General features: G+C 52.9%; 1 long non-coding RNA gene across 2 annotated transcripts in view; it reads right to left on the minus strand.

Annotated features, from left to right (window-relative positions):
• The window catches only part of LOC119618555 (uncharacterized), a 21,755-nt gene extending 10,834 nt beyond the window's left edge, over positions 1 to 10,921 (minus strand). Inside the window, exons 1-2 of one of the 2 annotated variants that reach the window (XR_005234904.2) lie at positions 10,819 to 10,921; positions 9,974 to 10,407 (exon numbers count right to left, since the gene is read on the minus strand). This is a non-coding gene — a long non-coding RNA (uncharacterized lncRNA). The remainder of the gene's footprint in view (positions 1 to 9,973; positions 10,408 to 10,818) is intronic. The other variant, XR_005234905.2, reaches the window with a different exon arrangement.
• Between the last annotated feature and the right edge of the window lie 10,615 nt (positions 10,922 to 21,536).

Genomic DNA, 21,536 nt, shown 5'->3' on the forward strand with positions numbered 1-21,536 from the left:
AGTGTGCCCAAAGCAAGTTCAGCAACTTCCCCCAAATTGTCCCTCAGCCTGCCTGCCTTGTTTTGGAAGGCTGCACAACTCTTCAGTGTCCAAAGCCAGAAACACAAGCATCATCCATAATGCCTCCCGCCGCCATGCCTCCAACTCAATTGATCACCAAAGTCTGGGAGTCTCGTCCTCAACCTCCCTCAAATCTATCCACCCTCCTCTCCTCTGAGGCTGCCATGCCAGGTCAATCTCATCACCTCTCACCCAGGTGGCTGCAGTTCCTTGCCGCCTCGCTGCTTTCCCTGCAATGATACTTCCTCTTCCCCAGATTCAGACTCCTGCAGGAGTCTGAAAGACACCTACTATTTTCTGCTGTTTACTATCAGAAGCTCCCCATCACTTTCAAAGGAAGTGTAGCACCTTGGCAAGCCTTAAAGCCCCTGACCTCTCCCTTGCAATTTGTACGTTCCAGTCAGCTCAAACTACCCACTTCTCCACGATGTCTTTTCTGATCTCTGAGTCTTTGCATAGGCTGTCCCTTTTTTTTTTTTTTTTTTTTTGAGATAGGGTCTCGCTCTGTTGCCCAGGCTGGAGTGCAATGGCACGATCTTGGCTAACTGCAACCTCCACCTCCCAGGTTCAAGAAATTCTCCTGCCTCAGCCTCTCCAGTAGCTGGGATTACAGACATGCACCACCACAGCCCAGCTAATTTTTTAATTTTTAGTAGAGATGGGGTTTCACCATGTTGGCCAGGCTGGTCTCAAACTCGCGACCTCAGGTGACCTGCCCACCTTGGCCCCCCAAAGCGCTGGGATTACAGGTGTGAGCCACCATGCCCAGCCGTGCACAGGCTGTTCCTTCTGCCTGGTGTGTTCTTCCCACTCAACTCTTTGTCTGACTACTCCATATATGCCCTTCAGGACTCAGTTTACATGTCACAGGCTTCGTAAACCTTCCCTGACGCCCTAAGTCTGGTTTAGGTACCTGCTGAGGTCCTACAGTGTTCCCCGCTTCCCACCACGTGTAAGTCAAACTACTGTTATAGGAACCAGAAACCCTTCCAGATTTTGTGTTTGTTTTGGATTTTAGAGACAGCATTCCTTCCAGGCATTTTAAGCAGAAAGGATTCAACACAGGGAATTGAACACTCACAACATTGCTGGAAGGGCTGGAGAGGCACCAGCACCACACAGCAGAACTGGACCTTCAGGAGAGCTGTCAGCCACTCAGGATGGTGGGGAATCAGGAGGTCACAGAGGAGCTGTAGACTTTGAGAACACATTGCAGCACCATCCAGCGATCTGGAGATAAGGAAGCCACCACCGCCACCCCTACCTCTAGACTCCCCAAGAGTGGTACCCAGACGCCAAGTTTGCTGCAAGAAAATCCATCCCATGTCCATGCTCACCAACAGAAAGAGAGCCCAGGCAAAAACAAGGCCACCCCCATTTCCTGACTCTCACAGGAAGGCATCTGCCTGGCAGGACCTGCAGAGCGTACAGAACCCCTGCTGCAAAGGAGGCTGGGAAATGTAGCGTGTAGCCTTCCAGTCTCTGCAGCCACTTGCTAGAAAGAGATATTAATAGGAATGGATGCTGAGGATCAGATGACCCTGAACGTGAGGTCTTAGGATTCCCTATCTCAGCCCCAAAACCCTCTGTGAATGGAATCCTCTGCTTGCTTGTCTGTGTTCCCTGATGGACTGTGGACACTTTAAAAGGCCAGGATGATGCCTTGGATATCTCAGGCTCAGCAGCATCTTGCATAGGCCCAATGCAAGATAGCAGTAGTCATGTAAGAAGAAAAAGAAGAACTGATATTTATTGAGCATTTACTATGCACTGAGCACTGGGATACATGTTTTACATACCTGTTTACATATTCACAACCCAATAGGGTAGGGATTATTGCTGTCCCTACTTATACATGAAGAAGAGAAGGCCCACAGAGGTGAAGTAAGTTTCCCAAGGTCACCCAGCTAGTACATATCAGAGATTAGATTAAAAATGCAATCTGTCTGACTTCAAGCTCCAAACACTTGCCATTTATGAGAGGCACCTTTATCATCTCCCAGGCATCCAGAAAGGTCTCAGCAATGTTGTGCAATTAATGAATGAATACACAAGTCTCTTCTCCTTTAGGAAACTGTCCCCATCTCAGCTGCCTTCACTCCACTGGGCCTGGGTTCCTCTCCAGAATCAGGGCTCAGAGAGTAAAAAGAAATGCATAACACTGCACTGGGACTCCTTACCTAGGGTCTGTAGGTGGCTCTTAGGCTCCATGACCACCACTCCCATAAAGTTGCTAGCATTTTGTGTCTATATGCAATTTTCTAGAGATATGACTCAAAACTTTCACTAAGCTTTCAAACTTCAAAAACTTGATACTGCTGCATCAAGGAGGAAGACAGGAATTTTCCTGCCTTCTGACTTCAGTTCCAATCTTATGACATAGCATGCATTCACCTGTATATCCATCCAACTCACCTGTGCATCATTCATTCTCTCATCCACCCATCATGCACTCCTCCATCCTATTTCCCCATCCACTCATCCACCCATTCATCTATTCATCCACCAATCAATCTAACCATCCATCCATCCATCCATCCATCCATCCATCCATCCACCTACTCATCCATATATCCTATTATCCACCCTCCCATCCACCAATCCATTCATTTTTCTACCTATCCATTCTCCTATCCATCCATCCATCCATCCATCCACCTACCCATCCATCTATTCTATTATCCACCCTCCTACCCACCAATCCATTCATTTATCTACCTATCCATTCTCCTATCCACCCACCCACCCGTCCACTCATCCATCCATTTACCCATTCATCTGTCCTCTCACTCATCCATCCACCCACTCTTTCATCTATTCATCCATTTGCCCATCCATACACCCATCCATTCACTCGTGGAATCACCAATCCATCTACCCATTTATCCCTTTATCTGTTTATTCATCTAGCCATCTATTAAGTCACCCATCACTTTATGTATTCATTCATTCATTTAATTATATATTTATTCATTCATCCATCAATAATTCACAGTATTCAACCATGAAATCACCCACACCATCCATCACACAATTTAAAATCCAGCACTCGTTTATTTATTCAACCATCCATCATCCATCTCTCCATTTATCCACTAATTTCTTCATTCATGCGTTCACTAATCCATTAATTCAATTGTTAATTATCTCATTCATTGATTCATCTATTCTTTCATTGATCTATTTCTTCATCCATTTTATCCATCCAAAAACAGTTCCCTTATCTCCACATAGGTACCCAGCCATTAAATTATCCATTTGACCATCCATCAAGTCATCATCCTTTCACCCATTAAATGCTCCATCCACCCATTCTGTTCTCTATACCAGAACCAAGAAGGGAATCACAGCTGTCCCTGCCCTTGAGAAGCTCACAATCAAGTGACGGAAACAGACAGCTACAACCCTGGAGGTCAAAGGGAGCTCCAGGCAGGTGCCTTCACAGAAGGAGACTCGGGTCCTTCTGGGGATTCAGAGAAGGCTCCTTGGAGGAAGCAGCATCCAACAAGGACTCATGAAGACAGAAAAACAGTGAACAAACTCCCTTAGGTATCCCAGAGGGTAACTTACAGGAACTGACCACCTAGATGCTCATTGAGCTCTTTGGCGCATCTAGGACTGAGAACACCTGTGGCAAATGTTCACCCAGGAATTCCCAAAGCCAGTGGATGATGGAACACGTTCCCCGTTGTCACTCCTATTAATACCCCAGAGACTCTGTGTCCCTCAGATCTGTGTCCTCAGAATGGATAAATGATAAAATAGATTTGGGAAATGCTAGTCTGATCCAAACTTCTTGTTTCCACAGAACATCTCTGACCTCAAAAATTGTGTTCATCTGTAGATAAGATGCAATGCACAATTTTTACCCAAAGACTCCATTTTTTTTTTCTTCAGACGGAGTCTTGCTCTGTCACCAGGCTGGAGTGCAGTGGTGCGATCTCAGCTCACTGCAACCTCCGCCTCCCGGGTTCAAGCTATTCACCTGCCTCAGCCTCCCAAGTAGCTGGGACTACAGGCGCCCGCCACCACTCCCGGCTAATTTTTTGTATTTTAGTAGAGACGGGGTTTCACCATGTTGGCCACGATGGTCTTGATCTCCTGACCTTGTGATCTGCCCGCCTCGGCCTCCCAAAGTGCTAGGATTACCAGTGTCAGCCACCGCGACCGGCCTCCATTTTTTTTTCACCTGCTGAGCTGAGCACAGTGTGTGGCACACAGTAGGTGCTCAATAAGTATTTATCAAAAGAATGTGGCCCTTGTTGAAGGAGTCACTCCAAAATGGCCCTTGACTTTTAAGCTCTCCCTACTCCCCACTGACCCCTATGTGACCTCAGTCAATGCCACAACTCCCAGGCTCAGTTTTTCTGTCTGGGAAATGGGAAATAAGGTCATCTCAGCAAATATTGATGCAGGAAGCACATGATTAGACTCGACTTTAGTCTCAGGCTTTGTCTCAGGATGTAGCTCACAGCCACTTTCTCACCCTGGCTAGTTGGGTTTCTAGCCAGCGATGAAGACCTAGAAGCATCTGAGCCACACTGAACCTTCGAGGTCGAGGCTGGTACCTGGAAACTGCCTGAGTAATCCCACTCTGTTCCTGCCCAGCCTGATGGGGCATGAACTGGAAATTCCCTATAATATTTGCTCATTAAATGATTCCTCCCCTCCTCCTGCTTTTTCCTCCTGCCTCCCACTCTCCCTTACCCAGCTCCCAAAGCGCCTGCAGAAATCTCTGCAAAGGAGTCCGACTGGTTTGGGGAGGGCTGAGCGGCCACTTCTTCCTGCCGCCCACCTGCCCACCCGCTGCCGGAGCTCAGGCCTCCGCCTGCTGGGGTGCGTGGGCTGTGCAGTTCTAGAACACGGAGCCGAATGCCCACACAAGATAAAGGGACCACTAGCGCCACCTCAGCCCAGGCCCAGCCCTTGTGCAATCCAGATCTTTGCTCCACAGAGACAGCCACGGGGATGAGCGGATATGCTTATCTGATAGGGCCGCGAGGCCTCCAGATGATTCCAGGAGCTGTTTTGTCTTAATCAGGCTTTGGGCTCCTCACTGCCATGCCAGTGCGCCCGCTCTTCCCCCATTTGGGCACATCCTCATCCTCCTTCCAGTCAGTCAACACTTATTAGGCACTTCCTGTGTGCCCAGCCCTGTGCTGAGTGCTGGGGACGTAGAGGTAAATATGACAAAGTCTCTGCCCCATGGAACTCACAGTCTGAGGGGGACAGGGCAGATACATTTAAAAAAAAAGAGAGAATGGTCACAGGGATGCAGGTAACTCTCAAAATCATGATATTGAGGAAAAGAAGCCCAGTAAAGAATACACCGCATGATTCCACTTACAGAAAATTGTAGAGAACGCAAACTAATGCACGACTACAGAAAGCAGATCAGCCACACGAACACTGGAGTATGTGCGGTTTATCATGTGTTTGTTACACCCCAGTAAAGCTGTTGAGAAAAAAAAAAAGAGAGAGAGTGAGATAATTGAGAGGCAGTGTGAGCAGTGCAGCAACGGTGAAACTCAGGAAGGTCACGGGAGGTGGATGACGAGGGTGGTCAGGGAAGGCTTCCTAGAGAAGGCAACTGTTGAGCAAAGTTTTGAAAATGAAGACAAGTCACATAAGGAATGAAGAAAAGATAGTGGTGTTAGATTCCAGATGGCCTGAACTCAAATCCTGACTCCTGTGGATTCACAAAAAGCTGTGTGTCTTTAGCTCTCGGAGACTCAGTTTCCTCATCTGTAAAATGGATCTCCTATTCACCTGATAGGACTGGTGGGAAACTGAAATTGTGGAAAGCCCTCCACCCGGCATCCAATGCTCACAGCATCTGCAAACGCCCTGAGGCAGGAGAGGAGCAACAGAGAGGAAGTCTGTGGTTGCAGCAGAGAGAGGAAGGGGAGAATCAGGGGGTGGGAGGGAAGGCCCCGGGGACCAGGATTGCAGGATATACAAGCCATGGTGAGGGCTGGAGCTGTCTCTTAGCACTGGGGAGCCAAGTGTGGACTGGATAAATGCAGGAGAATTTTATCAACAAAGCTGTCCTTTTAATGAGGTCACTCTGATAATTACAAAAAACAATTTTACAGTCAGGAAAACTGAGGCTTGAGCTGAGGATTGTTCTGAGGTTCCTGTGGAATCACAGAGCTAGAAGGGAAATGGTCTCCCATCCACCCGAACCTCTCTGTAATTCTCTAAGCAGACGAAGGGCTGTTATCCGGATCTATTTGCACACCTCCAGCGATGGGAAACTCACAGTGTTAACAGTTCTTCCTACAGGACCCAATTAAGAGAGGCTTCTCAAACCAGACCCAGCTCTTCTCTGTAGCTCTGCCCAGACACCAGCTGCTACCCTGCCAGAGTCATACTGGGAGGAGCCTGCTGTGGGCGGGGATGAAGTAGGAAGAGATAGGAGTGTGACGGAGGCTTTCTGGGTGCTGCCCCCCATGCCCTGCCACAAGACCCCAGGACATACCCATTCCTTCTCTGGGCTTCAGTTTCCCCATCTGTAAAAGCGGAGGTACTCAGTGCTCCACAATCTCCTTCCAGCTCTCAGAAGCAGACTTGGCCCTGCCGAGGGGCCTGGCAGGGGTGGGGTAGGCATGGGGTTCACCAGTATCTCCCGTCCACCCGCGTCTTGGGGGCCAGGGCCCTGTCTGGGGATAAAGGCCGGTGCCCCAGGGTGCAGTCAGCTTAATAATAGGTTCCAGGATCCAGGAGGGGTTTGAACCCAGGAGAAAAGGTTCAAACACAATTGAGCAGCCCACGTTCCCGTCTGTAGCTCTGAAAGCCAATTGTTCCCACACCCAGAGGGCCTGGTCCCCGCTCTCATCAAACCCATTCACCCCAGCGGAGCCCCCATCTGTGTGCCTACCGCATGCCAAGCTTCCCACTGCGCCCAGAAGATGCACACTCCTGACTTTGGCCATGAGCTCTAGACCTGCCCCGGCCCCCAGTTCCCTCCTCACTCGCCGCTTCACACAGGCCAAGTTGAGCCCTGACTCCAGGCTTTTGCGCTTGCCATTCCTCCTGCCAATCTTGCCATGGCGGCTCGTCCTCCAGGCCTCCGGCCAAGTTCACCTTCCAGTGAAGCCTCTGACCCCATCCTATTGATCTTAGCTCCCTGCCTTGTTTTTCTCCATCAAAGTCTTCACTGGGATGTCCTAGTCCTCTGCCTGGCGTCTCTCTCTCCCTGGATTTGGAGCTCTTAGACGGCAGAGTCTAGGGCTGCCCTGGGGCTGGCTCTAATGTCACCAGGCCCAGGCTGGACCCAGCCTGGTACCCACCTCACAGTGTAGGTTACAGAACAAATGAAACGGGCATGGGACCATCAGTGCTTCATCTACAGAGACCCTCTCATCTCTGCACACAGGCCAGGGGAGATGCACAGACCTGGACACATTCACTGCACCCCCCAAACACACTGACACACACATGCGTGCACACACACACACGCCCCCCGTGCCCACCTCCCCTGGCCTCCACTCCAGAGCTTGGCACCCAGACCTCTCAACTTTCCCTCCTTTCACTGGGCGCCAGCTGGCCCTTCGCCAGCTCCTCTCCCCCGCCTGCCCGCCTGCCCTGGGCACCAGACTCATAAAGGACGAGGAAGGGCCCGGGGTGGGCTGGCTGGGCGCCATGTGAATGCGGCCCCTGGGGCCTTCTCCTCCCCCCGCCGCCAGACACCTGTGTAATGAGTGTCATTACTGGGGACCCGTCGGGCAGGCCCCAGCTCGTCGCAGCCACCCAGGCTGCACATGATGCTGGGGACAGGGTGCAGGGAGCATGAGGGGCGGGGGATGCTGGGGGCATCTCTGCCCTTCCCAACTCCAAAACTCGGCTCTGGGTTTCTGAACCAGCAAAGACGACTTCCCACCTTCCACACAGATTCCAAACCTCAGGCCCTTAAGTCCCCTATGGGCTAAGGTCCAAGATGGACTCGGAAGGAGATAAAGGAGGAGAAACACTTATTGACCACCTACTGAATGCCTACTTGTTGCTAAGAGCTGGCCACTTGTACTTCCCACTATCAGACACTGTCTCATCCATTCACCTCTCTTCTGTTTGCTTATTGCACATCTCTGCTCATTCAAGCACAATTGAGCACCTACTGTGTACCAGGCTGTGTGCTAAACACATTACGTGTATTAACTCATTTGTCCTTTCAGCAATCCTATGACGTGGCATTTTATAGGTAGGGCTCAAAGAGGTAAAGTGTCTCACCCGAAGCCACACTGCAAATAAGCAGTGGGCCGGGAGTTAACCCAAGCCCCCCGGCTCCAATGTCTGTGTTCTTAACTACTCGCTGCTTTACACTACCTCTTCCACCAGCCCTACAAGGGCAGGAGTTTTGGTCACTGCTGTGTCCCTAGCACCCAGCCCAGGGCCTGGCATATAAGAAGCGCTAAAAAATAAAATCCAAGGAATAAATGAGTGGACGAATGAGTGAATGATCTCACTGTGTTCTGAGAATATCTTTCCAGGTGGTGTTTATGGATGAGGACACGGAGGCTCAGAAAGGTGAAGTGACTTGCCCCAAGTCACACAGCGAGTGTGTCACAGCACTGAGACTGGAACTAGGATGGGAGTTCTGCCCCTCTGCCCTCCTGCCCCCCCACTGGCCCTGACCTCTCCAGACTGTCCCTGCCCCTGGACTGTGGGCCACATGAGGGCAGACGTGTGCCTGTCTCCAGGCAGTCCTGGGATCCATCCTGGGGTCTGCCCGTGGTGAAAGGCAATTCTAGCTCCTCCCCTTGGCCCCAAGGCCTTCTGAGAGGGAGACCCTGACAGTAACACCTCCTCACCCCGCCACTCTCCTGACTCCCAAGCAGTGAAGAATCTCCCAGACACGCCTGCACCTCACCGCCGCCTCAGGGCCTCTCTGTGTGCTGTTTCCCTCACTAGGAAAGCTCTCCCAGCCCTTCTGCCCCAGCCACAGCTTGGAGGGCACCTCCTCTGCCAGGAAGCCATCCAGGCGGCCCCACAGCCCACAGCTCTCGGGGCTGCAGGGGTGAACGCGGGACCCTCTCCTCTACCCGTGTTCTGGCTTCTGTCTTCTCCAGGGGAGTGGAACTCCCTCGATTCTCATGCCTGTCCAGCCACTGACCTTCTAGGGGAAGCTGGCCCAGGCCTCAGCGAGCTCGTCTGTGAGATGGGTAGAAGCTCTGAACGCCATCTCAGGCGGTCTTGCCATCTCTCACATCAGTTCCTGCCCAAGTCCCAGCCGCCACTGCCCACTCAGCCCACGAAGCCCTGCATGGTCCGACCCCTGCTGGCCCTCCAGCACCATGTCCTGCTGCTGTCCCCTCCTCACACCCCTTCAGCCTCCTCGCCTTTCCTGGAACCTCCCAAACCCGTTCCCACCCTCAGGGCCTTTGCATGTGCTGTGGTGAATTTCCCTCTGTTGGAAATCTCTTCCCCAGGTCTGGTCCTTCTTCTCCTTCAGGCGTCTGCTCCTCGGCACCGCCTCAGAAAAGCCCTGTCTGACCCACCCAGCTCCCAACACCCCTGCTGATTCCCACCACGGCCCTTCTCCCTGGTGAAATCCTCTCGCGTCTTCGAGCGTTTGCTCACCGATGTTTATCTCCTCCATCCTCTCCTCCACCACAGTGAGGGCAGAGACCTTGTTCACTTCTGGGTCCCCTGCAGTCTGGCATACAGTAGGAGCTCCAGCAATGGTGGTGGAATGAAGGGAAGAGCATCAAAGTGCTGCCCCACCCCTGCCCACCCCCAGCCCCCAGCCCAAAATCAGGGACTGGGAACCAGGAGGCCCCACTCTCGCCAGCAGCAGGCACCCCCTCCAAGCCCCAGAGCCTGTCTGGTTCCCAGGCCCATAAAAACCACCGCCCTCACTTTGCCCTGGGGCGGCAAAGGGTGAAGGAGGAAGACGTGGGGCCCAGAGGCTGACCTGTCATGGATTCAGAGGCCTGGGCCAATGAAAGTCAGTGTTCACAGAGCGCCTTCTGGGTGTCCAGGTGCAGTTTAGACACCCCTCACTCATAGCCCTCACTGCAGCTCTGCAAGATCGGGGTGACCACAATCACCCCTGACAGGTGAGGAAACTGAGGCACAGCAGGGTGCAGCCACGTGCTCCAGGCTGTGCAGCCTGAGAAAGGTGAAGTCAGCATCGGAACCCAGCTCCGCTGGACACCACAGCCAGCATTGTTCTCATCCACGGCAGTGCACAGAGACCATGTCGGTGCCAGCTATGTGCCAGGTGCTGGTTCTGAGCACAGGTCCTGGAGCCAGACTGCTTAGTGCCTTAGGCAGGTGACTCAACCCCTCTGTGCCTCAGTTTCTCCAGTTGTGAAACAGTCCACATGGCACCTCCCTTGTCGGCTGCTGAGGAGACAAGAGGAAATTATCTCTGGTCAAACAGAGAGTGCCCTCGTTGCATGCCCTTGGGAGAATTCATTCCCGCTCTGAGCCTCAGTTTCCCCATCTATCATATGGGGATTAAACTATGCCACTGTGTTGCATTGCTGTGAGACTAACATGACGTATTTGCCCAGTGCCTCCCACACAGTGGACGCTTACTCAGAGCGCACTGTTCATTCACTCTAGTTCTCTGGGCCTCACTGTCCCCATCTGTAATCCCAGAAGGCAGCCCTGATCACCCAAGACCGACGCTAAGTCCCTAGTGCAAAGATCAAGGGGTCCCAGAGCAGCCCTGACAACTGGGGATATCCTGGGGGTGGGGAGGACAGCTGAGTGGCTGGGATCAGGAAGCTGCAGGGGGCCCGGGTGACTCACCCGCTGGACGGGCTTGGGGGCTGGGCTGCGGCCCCCACGCACCCCTCTGGGCCCTGCCTTGTGCCCAAAAGTGCTGTGTCATGCTCCGTCATGTGGCTCCGGGTCATTAATACCGGAGTTCTGGGAAGCTTGGGCCGAGTTCCCGGAAGGGGTCAGCCAGTTCAGTAAACAGATTGGCTGGTTCATCGTCACAGCTGAGCCGGGCGGGCCTGCAGCTCAGGAGGCGGAAGATGGAGGCTGGTGGCCAAGGGGACACAGGAACCGCCCCCGGCCCCATTTGGGGCTGGCACTTCCCAGGGCAGCCTGGCCCAGGTTCTGCAGATGAAAGGAGAAACCAAGGCCCAGAGAGGGCAAGGCTGTTGCCAGAGATCACACAGCGGGTCCGGGGCGTGGACCTAGAAGTCTGGTCTTATCATCCAGTGCTCTCAGCATCACTCTGACTGATGGGCAGGAGGGGCCAAGTCACCCCAAATTGTAACCTAAGCCCTCCAAGCCCCCAAATCCTGACCTGGACCCTAAGGCCAGTGTGTTGGATGAAGGGAGAAATAAATGGAAGGCAACTTGGGAAGGAAGTAGCTTTGAGGGGACACTGGGCTGTCCCCTGTGGTAGATCCTATAATAATAATAACTGCTTCTAGTGTTTCTTGAGCATCTATTATGTGCAGGGCACTACCCTAAGCGCCTTCCATAAATCCACCCATTTAATGTTCAGCCACCTTTATACAAATAAACACAGCCGTCACGTTTAAAGCATCCACTGAGTGCCAGGCACTGAGCTGGGTGATTGACGTGCACCACCCGGGATCCTCTGTAGACCGTGCCAGGGGGCATCACCATCACCCCCGTTCATCAGACGAGGAAACAGATGCCCAGGAGCCAAGCAGCTGAGGCATTTGGTGGGAAGAAAGCAGGCTCCCGAGTTGACTGGACCCAGGGATTCAAATCTTTACTTTGACCCTTCCTGCCGTATGGCCTCATGCAAGTGACTCTACCTCTCAGAGCCTCGGTTTACCCATCTGGTAAATAGGGATGATTATGGTCCTGGAAACACGAGCCAGATTTGGTGGGAGCGCGTGAGTGTCATGATAGGGCAGTAGCCGGAGTGAAGACTTTTGGGTGAATCCTGCTGTGCCCCTTCTTGACTGTGTAACCTCAGGCATGCTGCTTAGCGTCTCTGGGACTCGGTGTCCTGTGTAAAATGGACGTAGCGGCTCCCTCATGCGGGAAGAATGAATGAGCAGAAACCCCGCAGCCTTCTGTGCAAGGCCAGGTATTCTGTAGCCACTGAACGCAGGCAACTTGTTCTTATATTTCGCCTATGATGGCTCCACTGGGGTGAGGGGAAGGACCCTAGACCGTGGGCAGAAGGACGAGGCACCCACGTTCTTTGCTGCCCTTTTGCACCCACAAACAATCTAGAAAGAGAAGCTCAGCCTTGCCTGCCTCCTTGAGGCTTGGGGCCGAGGCTTGTCGTGAATGATTGCCATGGCATCCTCCCCACCTCCCCACCAGTCACTCTGCCTTGCTATGGACTCCACATTCCTCCCCTGCTTAAAACCCTCTAGGGCTCCCCATTCCTCTTCTCATGCACTACTCCCCAGTCTGGCTGAGCCCCAGACAGGCCTTATGGTGGCTGTTTGGTTCTTGGCACCCGAGCCCCAGCCCCAGCCCCCTTGGTCCAAGCTCTCACCCCCGTCATTCCCACCTCACATTTGAGCACACAGAGGGCCCTCCACCCGGCATGCCCTCACTTTCCCTAATCCATCTGCCTGGTCTGTTTCACCCACCCTTCAACACACATATTCAAAACCTTTTCCTCCAGGGAGCCTGCCCTGATCCTCCGCTCTGAAAGTGAACTCTTTCTAGACTCTCTCTCTAAACCTCACTTAAGTCTTTCTAGCATTATATATCAACTATTTTTGTCCATCACCTCAAGTTTTGGCAGCTGTGAGGTAGAAAATTTGCACAAGAGAGATTTGGGGGAAAAATATTGCCTCTAAAATACTTAGAGAAATCTGCTGGCGAAGTATGGTGGCTCACGACTATAATCCCAGCACTTTGGGAGGCCGAGGCAGGTGGATCACTTGAAGTCAGGAGTTGGAGACCAGCCTGGCCGATATGGTGAAACCCTGTCTCTATCAAAAAACACAAAAATGAGCCAGGTGTGGTGGTGCACGCCTGTAGTCCCGGCTACTCAGGAGGCTGACGTGGGAGGAGCATTTGAACCCGGGAGGTGGAGGTTGCAGTGAGCTGAGATTGCATCACTGCACTCCAGCCTGCTGGGCCACTGAGTGAGACCCTGTCTCAAAAAAAAAGAAAAAGAAAAACCTGCTAAGTTGAAATGTTAAAATCTTTAATTAACCCACTCACACTTTACAATTCTATAGGAAATTTCTAATCTAATATTTATAAAAATATTACAAAAATGTTCAAGGCGTTTGTAAACAATCTGTGAGTGAGAACGTTTCTTGTTAGGCAAACATTCCCTGGTGTACGCAGGGTTGCCAAGAACCCGAAGTAAGTGGTAAAATAGACGAGCTGCTTGTTGCCACACAATTTCAGAAGTGAAGTTCCTAATATTATTAAAGTGTTTGGGTGATTTTTCCAACCCTCTTTTGGGTCCAATCTGACCTTCTGTCTCCGCTTTATTCCGTCATCCTCATCAACCTGTCTCCTTCAACTCCTTTTCCAGTTCCTCGTCTTCTTACTTCCCTCTACCTGGAAAACAGTCTTCCATATTCCCACCACACATGCTTGCTCACACTCCTCCGCCCCCTGGAATGCCCTCTCCCCTTTTTTGTGGGAATCTGACCCTTCTTCAGAGCTGAGTCCAAGCACTGCCTCCCCGAGGCACCCCTTCGAGTCCCCATCCAGAACCATCTGCCAGGCTTGGAGGCAGCTGTGCTAACACTCCCGGCCAGCTCCTCATCTGCAAAATGGAAGGGCTGCAGTATCACAGAGGCCTCAAACTCATGGCCCTCAAGCCAAAACTGGCCTGTATATGCATAAATTCTCCCTAACATTTAAATATCAACAGGTGTCACATAACAATCTAGATCAAGCTTGTCCAACCCGCAACCCACAGGCCACATGTGGCCCAGGATGGCTTTGAACGCGGCCCAACACAAATTCATAATGTTTCTTAAAACATGAGATTTTGTTTGCGATTTTTTCTTTTTCGCTCATCAGCTATCGTTAGTGTTAGCGTATTTCATGTGCGGCCCAGGGACGCTAAAAGGTTGGACACCCTGATCTAGATTCACAGTTTCTCATGAAAAACTGTCAATCCCGGCCTTCCCATGTGGCGACACTGGCAGAAGCTGAGCAGTGTCCACCGCTTTAGACAGGCCTGCACCTCTCTCCAACCACTTCACCACGAGTGCTGCTTGTCCAGCCCTGGCAGCACCTGAGTTTGGCTTTTTTCATTTTCAGAATCCCTTCTTTTCTTTTCTTTTAATTTTTATTATTATTTATTTATTTTCTTTTAGAGACAGGGTTTCACCATGTTGCCCAGGCTAGTCTCTAACTCTCAGGCTCACACAATCCTCCCATCTCAGCCCCCAGAGTGCTGAGATTACAGGCATGAGCCACCACGCCTGGCCGTGAGGCCGCCTTTTGGAACCAGTCCTCCAATGAGGCTGATCCTCTGACTCCCTTGAAACAGCAACTTAGAGTCTCCTGGTCTGCTGACGAGGAAAGGCCCCTGACCGCTTGTTCCCGTCTGCACCCATAGAAGAGACCCTTCCCCAGCGTACATCCTCTGGACACTTAAATTCTTTGAGGCACAGTGTGAAAAAGTCAGCATCCCCTGAGGCCAGGTTGTGACCACGCCAGGTTCTAGGCCCTGCCCCAGGCCTATGAAGTTGGCATCCAGCGGAGAAACTTTCTAATGTGGCCCCTCAAACCAGTTCCCCATCTCAGCAGACGATAGTGCCTGCATCCACCCATCCACTCCAACATCTCCCTCGCCCAACCCAGCAAATCCTGCTGGCTTTGCCTTCCAAACAGACTCCAGCCCCTTCTCCCACCTCTGCTGCCACCACTTTCCTTTTGCCCTGGACTAGGGGAGTCATCTCTGCTGGGTTCCCTGCTCTTTTCCCAGCACCCTTGCCCCCCACAGTCCACTTGCCCCATTTGTAGCCAGAGAGATCCTGCACCCAGGACACATTCCATAATGTCTGGAAATCATTTTAGTTGTCACAACTGAGTTTGGGGAGGTGGTGCGACTGGCAACCCCCGCAGCAGGCAGAGGCCAGGGACACTGCTTAACATCCAACACTGCACAAGACAACCCCCCTACAGAGCATCATCCAGCCCCAAATGTTAATGGTGCCGAGGCTGAGGAACCTGGTATTATAACCTGAGTCAGGCCATCTCCCTCCTATGCCCAGAGCCCTCCAATGCTCCCACCTTACTTGCGATAAAATTCAAACTGCTTCTCCTCCTGTGGCCCTCAGGGCCGGATTATCTCTGGCTCTCCTTCACTCTCCCCCACAATGCAAGCTTGTTCCAACTTCAGGGCCTTTGCATCTGCTCTTCCTACTATCTGGAATGCTCTGTCTCAGACATCAGTGTGGCCAGCCCCTTCAATTCCTGCAGACTCAGCCCCTTTCCCCATCGGTCTCACTATGAGACATGCTATGTCTTTCACCTATTTGTCATTTATTTGCTGTCTCCCCCTCCCAAAACCTAAGAGCCATGAAGTCAAAGGATTTGTCCATTGTGTTTCCTGCTGTCTCCCTAGTACTTTAGCACATACTAGATGCTCAATAAATGCTTCCCAAACAAGCACATGACTTGGTCTACCAGGCCTCCTGTGCATTTGAATTTTAGAATTGCAAAGGTTTAGTCTGCTGACGGCTGGTGATTCCTTCGTCCTGGAGGACAAAATTCTATAGTTCCAGGACTCCATGATCTGAAGCATCTGAAGCATCCATGAAGCTTCCATTTGAGGCCCAGAGCATTGCCCAAGAGTCTCACCCAAAGTCTCACTTAAGGAGGGAAAGACAAGTAGGGTGAAAGAGAAGGTGAGGCAGGGGCTGAGCCAGGAGTTTGGGAAGGCTGAAGCCACAGGTGGTGGTGGGTGACAGAGCTCAACTTGGGTGGGTCCCTGGGCTTCACAGCCATCAGGACTCCAGGAGTGCAGCACCAGCCTGCAGGTCCCTGTGCCCTTTGCAGCATGAGACACACCCAGGGAGGCACTGGGAGGGGCTTCTGGAGACCTCAGGCCACAGCTCAGAAAATAAAGGTGGACAATTTGGCTCAGGAAAAAGCCATGTAAAGTGAGTTATTCACCGAGAACTAGAGCCAAAACATCATAATAAAGAATGACCTTAGAGAGATTTGACTAGGTCACTGTCTTGCCACATGGGATAAAAATTGTGAAAATAAATTGATTTTCTCTTTGACCTGACACAATTATCGTATAATTGCTGTGGTGCACACAGATTTTTAGAATGAACACACTACAGCAAGCGTGGATACATTTAAATATATTTAAACAAAATTGCATGACCGCACAATGCAATGTTCTTTTCATTGTACTTGACATTCCTGACATAATCACGGGGAGGGTCATTTCTGCAAAATGATTCCGTCGGCACTGTGGCCACCGCTGAGCCCTGGTCACTGCCCCCAGAACTGGCCCACTGCAGCTTCTGGAAAAATAGCCCCACCCACTCCAGAGCAGAGTCCTTAAGCAATCAGCCCCCAACATTTCCAACTTCTGATTCATAAATCTGGCATGGCTGCATCTGATTGGTGAGACCTGGTCACATGTCCATACCCAAGCTTTGGAGGAGCAGCCCTTAGTCCCCTGGCTGGGGTCCTGGCTTCCTCCTCCGCCCCCACTCCTTGGCCCCACACCTGGCTCCCACCGCCCAGTGCACATCCCTGGAGGCGTCGGCCTTGCATCTTCGGTTTTTAAATGACCAAAGAAGTATCGTGCCCCCTTTTAGAAATGAATGATAAGACAGGCAGGATATGTGTTAGGACTTTTAACAAATAAGGGGCTAATTTCCCCCACTACGAAGGCAGTCTCAAACAAGACAGACCCTCCATGGAAGAGAAAGCATAGAAACAAAAGTGAATTGGGAGCAACGAGGTGCCTTGGGAAGGCGAACATGGACGAAGCAGACATCATCTCTTCTGAGCTGAGAGCAGGAGACACACCGAGGTTCAGAGAATGAGAGTGACTGAGATGAGGAGGAGGAAGGAGAGAGTTTCAGGTGGAGGGAAGTGCTCAGGCAGAAGGGTGGAAGGACTGAGAACACGGCGGCCGCAGCTAGAATTGGAACCTTCTAGACTAGAGGTGGCCCACGGGGCCACAGATATCCACAGAGTCGGGTTTTGTTTATTTGTTTTCAGTTTGAGTCTTTGGCCAACATTTAAAAATCAGGACTTTTCACATACAATCTCAGACTTCTGGCTTCTCTTACTAAATGGGAAGATCTGGGCCGCGTGCCGGCTCAGAGGCCGCCGTCCCCTGAGAAGAGCCTGCTCTTTCCAGTTCACCAAAGCCAGCACCAGCCCACCTTACTCATCCTGTCACCTTCTGGCCCAGAGGTGCCTGGGTTTTGGTTCCTTGTTCTAAAGCCTGCAAAGGAGGATGCTGGGGAAATCAGAAAGCTCAAACAACTCTCTCAAGGCTGTCCAGCAACAGAGCTACAGCCTGGGACTCGGGACACCCAGTCCTGCTGGGGACACCAAGTCCCTCCCCACAGAAACGCCACAGACCCCACCTCAATCTCCAGGAGCTGCTGACCCTGGCCCGGAGCCCCGGGGGACCAGGAGGCCAGGCTGGGGAAGGCCCCGTCCTGTTTAGGTTTTTGCGGTCTCGTGAGTAACCGAGTGGAAAAAAACAAGCTTGAAAAGATAACAATTACAACGAAATTAAATCAGATCAGACCCGTGACTCATTTATGGAGCCGTAAAAACAGAAAACAAAAACAAGCTGGTTCTGGAGAAGTGAGGCCAGGGTAAGGAGGGGAGAAGTCGGGGAAGGGAAAAAAATAAAGCAACAGCAGCAATGGCCCCGGGACTGTAAATTATCCAGCAAGGAGGGAACCATGCCGGCCCTGGAGGGGCTGGGCCTTAGGGGTTCCAGAGCCAGGAGTCCCGGGACCCCGTGGGAGAGGCCAGAAACCCCACATGCCTGCGGGATGGCTGACCTTGTCCCCTCAAACACCTCCGTGAGTTGGGTACCAGTAGCATGCCATTTTACAGACAAGGAAGCTGAGGCTCAGAGGGACCGAGTGACAAGCCTCGATCACACAGCCAGGAAGTGGCAAGACTGAGATTGAAACCTGGCTCTAAAGCCTGTAATGGGGTTCAGTTTCGTCATCCAGAAAACCGGCACCTGAGCTCAGCTCTGTTCCAAAAACAACAAAGTCAGAGTCCTGGAAGCTTCCCTGGATGTTTTGGGAGCCCCGAAGCCTGACATCAGACATGGCTGCCCCTCTCTAGGTCTCACTGTCCCCATTTGTTCACTAATGGGGTCACATCAGGCAATGCCTAAGGAAGGCCCCAGCGGGTCTGACCCAGGGGAGCTTCAAAGCCTGTTTCCCAGAAGCCTCTGCCCCCGGGAGATGTAAGAGGAGCTGGAGGCAGAGCCAGAGGGAGCCAGCCCTGCAGGCCCACGATTCCCTGAGAGGTCGTCCTGACCCAGGGAAGAGACTGCACAGGCAGCAGGAAGCTGGCCAGGCAGAGAAAGCAGGGGCGCCGAGCTGATGAGGGTGGGATTTGATGGGGCTAGAAATTGGAAGCCAAAGCTAACACCACCACACGGCATTGGGTTTCAGGTGCTTACTAAGGGCCAGGCATGGTGCTAAGCACTTTTCATTCATTCATTCATTCATTCATTCATTCATTCTGCAACTGTGGACTGAGCACTTGTACAAGGTGCTTTGTTGGGATCTGGGGACACAATGATGATCAGGAGAGACAAAGATGGAGCTGCCACCCTGGAGCGGGTCGACAGAACAAGTGGGAACCATGATGGGTCAGGTAGCACTGAGAGATGCGGGGAGGAATTCAGTGAGGAGGGAGTATCAGGGGCAGGAAAGGCCTCATGAGCTGCGACGTTTGAGCAGAGATCTAAAGGAGGTGTAAGGGCTGGCCCAAGCAAAGGGAAGGGCACAGGCGGAGGCCCTGGGTGGGGCATGCCAGGTGCATTTGAGGACCAGCCAGAGGGCCAGTATGGCGGGGCAGAGTCAATCCCTCCAACAGCCAGGGGAGCAGGAACTGTTATTACCTCCTCTTACAGAAGAGGGAAAAGAGGCTCAGAGAGGGGAAGTGACTTGCCCAGAGTCACACAGCCTGGAAGTGGCAGTGTGAGGAACAGTCACTTCTCACACAGTCAGGCTGTGCCAGGGTGCATCCATGCCAACGGTGGCTCTGTATGTGTGACGAGACTGCACGGCCCAAGGGTGGCTCCCAGAAAGCATGTGTCACCTGCCTTGGTCACAGCCGTGGGTGGTATGATTGTGCAATCCAGAGCCCTGCAGGGAGCCAGGGGCCGGGACAGAGGCTGGGCCAGGACCTGACACAGCCCTCATCCCACCCCAGGCTCAGCCCTTCCCTCACACTGCCTCCCAAGTCCCATGGGGTCTAGGGACTACAAGACAGCCAAGAATCCGGGGAGCTCATTCACACTGAGGTGCAAGTGACTGCTAGAAGCCTCTGGTTTGTCCCTATCCCTGGGCTGACCCTTTCACCAGGTCATAGCAGCAGCTTTGCAGACTCAGTTTCCCCCTCTGTCAGATGATGGGTCCACTTAGGGGGTCTCCAACAGCAGTTGCAGGTTCTTGGGTCCAGAGAGAGCTTCCTGAGGTCATACAACCAGTGGCTGATGGAGTCAGGGTGACCCTGGCCTGCTCACTCCTGGGGAATGCCTCGCCCTGAAACTCAACCACCCAGGCTCCACCACTGTCCCCTCACCCACCCTCTCACTGCCCACACGTCCAGGCCCTGGCCTACACTGTCCACTCTCCTGGGAGTGCCTTTCCCCTCCCCCTATGAAAAAAGAATACGGGATGGTCAGGGGCGTAGTGAGAGAGATTGTTGAGCAGGCAGAGGCTGCTTAATCCAGGGGAAGGGTCAGAGGAGGTGGCTGTCGAGGGTGGCATCCGAGCTCAGACCTGAAGGAGGTGAGGGAGTCATGGACATCCGTGGTGGATGAGGGCTCCAAGGACCTGCAAAGACCTTGAGGTGGAAAGACGCAGGGCTTCTTGAAGAACAGCAGGAAGCCAGCCAGGGCTGGAAGGGAGTAAGCGAGGGAGAGAGGCAGCGAGGTCATCAGACAGGTGGAGGGTTTGCTGGGAGCCAGGGTCACACCCGGCCTCACAGGCCACAGGGAGCTTTCGCTCAGAGAGCTGGGATCCCTGGGAGGGTTTGTGCGGGAAGGTATGGGTCCCATCTGACAGGTCCCTCTGGTCGTGTGTGGAGAACGGACTATGAGGGGCTGAGGGAGAAAAGGAAGGCAGGAGGAAGTGACTGCACCAGTCCAGGCAGTGGTGCTGGTGGCCGTGGCCGAAGCGGGGGCCATGGAGGTGGGGAGACGAGGGCAGACTCTGGGTCCACCTTGAAGGTGGAGTCGACAGGATGTGATGAGCGATCAGATGTGGGAGCGAATGAGGAGAAGGCAGGGGAGACTCCCAGGTTTGGGGGGCCACCTGTAGGATGGAGGAGCCATCAGCGGAGGCAGGACTGGTTTCAGTGGGTAGATCAGGAATGAAGTCCTGGCTGACCCGGGTTTGAGGCTCCTCCTGGTCATCCCAGCAGTGACAGAGACAGGTGGGTGGAGACCTGAGTCTAGGCTCAGGGGAGGCCTTGGGGAGACGCCCTTGGAAGTCACCAGCGTTTAGATGGGGATGAGAACGGTATCTTTGGTGTCTATGTCCCCCTTCTTCCTTCTCACGCTAGCAGCAGGCCCGACTTGGGGAGGAGCTCCAGGGTGTCCTAGGGACCCAGCAGTAAGTCCATGAGCGTGTGTGACAAATGCCCACCGTGGTTCAGGGCCATGCCAAGTGCTCTGCCCACTTGATGCCTTTCATTCTCATGACACCCTGAAGGGGTGGGAACCGCCCCAGTCCCGTTTTACAGAGCCAAGAGGTGAGATGACTTACCCAAGTGTCACCCAGCAGTATGGGAAGGCTGCTCTAAGGGAGGGATGGGGCGGCACGCAAGGCCATCAGGGAAGGCACTGCAGTGCTCAGCAGCCCCTGATCACCACGCCCGTTCCCTGGCTGGGGGACACCCCAGGTTCATGAGTCTCCCACATCACCTCCTCCAGGCAGCAGGCAGGATTACCTCTTGGTGATTCTGGGGCCTCCAGAAAAGTGCTGAGGGCAAACTGGGAGCTTCCCAAGGCCAGCAGAGGGGAGGCTGGGTAGGAGCTTGGGGGGAACCTGGGTGTTTTGAGGGCCAGGCAACATCTCAAGCCAGATACCTGCAGGCCTCCGGCATGAGGGAGGAAGGAACAAAGACTCCAGGGCAGGCTTGGGGGCAGTGAGATCCCCTCCCCCACTTCCGTGGAGTTCTAGAAAGCATCTCCATGCCCAGGGTGTTCTCCCACCGATGGCTCGAGGCCATCTTTCACCCCAATGGTGGTGTGCGGCCAGCCGTGGGGTCTCCTGCAATTACGTGGAGGAAGCCTTCAAGCAAGCTGAAGCTCACAGCGAGGGCGTGACGCACATGACTTGTTCAGCAACTGTTTATGA

Source organism: Chlorocebus sabaeus, chromosome 2 (genome assembly GCF_047675955.1).
Source record: "Chlorocebus sabaeus isolate Y175 chromosome 2, mChlSab1.0.hap1, whole genome shotgun sequence".
NCBI lineage: Eukaryota > Metazoa > Chordata > Mammalia > Primates > Cercopithecidae > Chlorocebus > Chlorocebus sabaeus.